At 35.5% G+C, this 3,001-nt stretch overlaps 1 long non-coding RNA gene across 1 annotated transcript; it reads left to right on the top strand.

Annotated features, from left to right (window-relative positions):
• The first annotated feature begins 1,112 nt into the window (after positions 1-1,112).
• Positions 1,113-1,998, top strand: LOC131928062 (uncharacterized). The gene is made up of 2 exons (XR_009383729.1): positions 1,113-1,183; positions 1,785-1,998. It is a non-coding gene; the product is annotated as an uncharacterized LOC131928062 (long non-coding RNA).
• Positions 1,999-3,001: the final 1,003 nt, after the last annotated feature.

Here is a 3,001-nt window from a genome sequence, read left to right as displayed (position 1 = left end):
TGTAAAGCTCAATCATACAATCATTTCATATTTTTTCTCGTAAGTAAGTTTGTAAAAATTATTTTACGTGGTAAAGATGTTTTTTTTAAAGGTCGTAGTCGTAGTCCTAAAAGACTATACACAAATCATTAAACCTGGAAATCTAACTCAATACAATCGTATGAACCATTAAAAAAGAGAGTGTCTTTTAAAGAAGTTTTACTTACGATTCGACCTTATTAGATCACAGATAGACATAATAACAGCAAAAATAGTAGATGACTGTAAATCCTAATGTAGTATAATTATAATAAAATGATGGGATAAAGTCGTCACTTCACTAGTGAACGCTACTGAATTTATTGATTTCGTTGTAAGTCCAGTTCCTTTTTAAAACTGATTGCATTCTGTGGCGACTGAGATACACGTCATAGCTTAGTGGATTCTGTGGCGACTGAGATACACGTCATAGCTTAGTGGATTCTGTGACGAAGAGACGACTCATTAGAGCGGGGTGGATTATATGACGTCAAAACAAATCGGAAGACACTCAGATCAGGGTAAACTGTGAAGTCAGGAAACATGACTTGTTTATTTTTTTACATCATTGATTGCTACTAATACAAGCGAAGAAATAAAACGAAGAACGAAGCAATGAAATTGTGTACTAAGTTCATATCTTCTTCTTCGTTCTTAACCCCCTCTCCAACACAATTAAGTAATTGTGTCAACTGGTTATGCGCCATTGAGGCCATTGAATCCGATTTCAGCCTGCTTTTCTTTTTGGATTTGCTTCCGTAGCCTTTGTCTAACCAAGAACAGACTACCAGGCAGCAAATGTTTGTTTTTGGAGTTGTCTCTCCTAGAAGAGTGGCTGTCCCCAGCTAACGAGCCTCATCTGTCCGAGGGTTCGAGCTTTACCGACTCGACCACGACGACCCCCTCTAACTCCTATCATCAATAAGATTTTATAAATAAAAATTTTTATCGACTTGTCGATAAAATTAAAAAAAAAATGGCGAATACTGCTGTATATTGTTTGTTGTTTAGCGTCATGAGCGTATATATTTATTATACAACGAGAATTCCATAGTGTTTCACTGATATAAGGACGGATTCTTTTCATCAGTTTCTAGACGAAGCACCCGCACTGAGAGGCCCAAACCAAGCTGAAGAATTCCAAGGTCCTGAGCAAGAGGAGCCTGTAACTGTCACTTAAATTTTTTGTTTTAAATCCTTCATTGCATTTACATAACAGCGTATTGACGCATCAATGCATACATTCATCCACGTTTCATACGCATATCATACATGATGCACACACGTATAATACACGATGATTACACGTATCATAAATGATGCATACACGTATCGAATCATACACGAATACACGCATACATGCATTAGTAAATGAGTAAATACGTAAGTACATACATACGTTCATACGAACATCTATACGTGCACATTCTAAGTACGTACATACATACTTACTTAAACGTACGTACACACATACGCACATAAAGACATACGTACTTACGTACATGCATACAAACATACATACGTACTTCCGTGCAAACGTACATACGTGCATATTTACACAAGTACATACGTCGATACATACTTTCGAGCATACTTAACATAGTCTACGGACTTCCGTAAGTACATATATACGTAGGTACAAACGTACTTACGCACATTCGTACCTACTTGCTACTGTACATCCATACTTCCATACATACCTACTTATGTACACACAGAAACCTCAACTTTTTAATAACAAATTATAAAAATAGACCTATTTTTAGGGTGATTTCGAAAGCGAATCGCAATCCGATGAAGACGGTTCAGAATACTTCAAGAAATAGACATCACCCTCCACGCCTACACATCACGAGAATGGGTGTTAATTAGATAAAAACCACTTTTGATTCTTTAATAAATAAATAATGGTTAAGTTTCTTCAATCTTTCTATCCAAAATGTTAAATCTAAATTAGCTGGCAATAAAAAATATCGCAAAGTTTATTGAGTTTGTTTTCTATTTGAACTTAAATTCATACCTAACAAAGTACAGAATCATCTTTTGACCTAGCGATCCATTGGGCAGATGAAGTAGAATTCAAATACTTCTTGACTTCGGCATATGAAGGGATGGTGTGGTCAGCACTTGTCCTAGCCGTCTTTACTTAACCTAACGTGAGTTAGGTACCCATTAAAGCTAAGTGGACTCAGGGACGTTCTACTGACTTGGACTCGGATTCGACCTCTAGACTTTTGAGTTAGTTTTCTACAGCTTAGGCCACGCCGCCCCGTGAATACTGTTGTAGCAAAGTTAGGTTGTCTTAACTTTAATGTTATACGCAACCTAAGTTCTAGTAGAATCGACCGTCGCAAACAAAACATGAACTAAATAATAGCTACAATTTTTAAAATTGTTTCAATATTTTTAAAATTCTTTCCTTCTGATGTCTAAAGTTCAGATGTTAAAAGATGTAGCTTTTAAATAAGATATTTTATTTCTATAAACAACTTAGACATATGTACTTAGTATATAGTTCCACGTAATTCAGAACAAATAGATCAAACAATGTTAACAAAATATAAATACTCTAAAATAGATACACATAAAAATAGTCCAAGCATGAATACATTTGTTTCTATATTAGTAAAAAAAAACGTGGGTACGTTCACCATCAAATTTCCCGATGTAATATATTGGGATTTGTTGGGGTCAGGGGAACTCACTCTTCTTGTATTAGTTATATTTATAATGTTGTTATTGAGTGATGTCCCTTGTATTTATCTATTGTTACTTCCTGTTCCTCTCTCTTCCATCATGGCTGAATAAAGTCTAGTTAACAATCAACGCGGCTTCTCGTCAGTGTTTCCAATCTATTACATTGGCGACGAGGATAAATGATCCACTAGAAAGAGCACCTACTTACTCAAAAAGAGGTTTGCTAGAGCATATTGGCTAAGTATTTCTAGGAAAATGGCGCTATATGGCCAAATAAAAGAATTTG

This window comes from Physella acuta, unplaced genomic scaffold, assembly GCF_028476545.2.
Source record: "Physella acuta isolate Inbredline_101_S28 unplaced genomic scaffold, ASM2847654v3 ptg001459l, whole genome shotgun sequence".
NCBI classification, from domain to species: domain Eukaryota; kingdom Metazoa; phylum Mollusca; class Gastropoda; family Physidae; genus Physella; species Physella acuta.
Note: the sequence above shows the minus strand (reverse complement) of the source record. Positions and strands in the feature narration are given on the sequence as shown.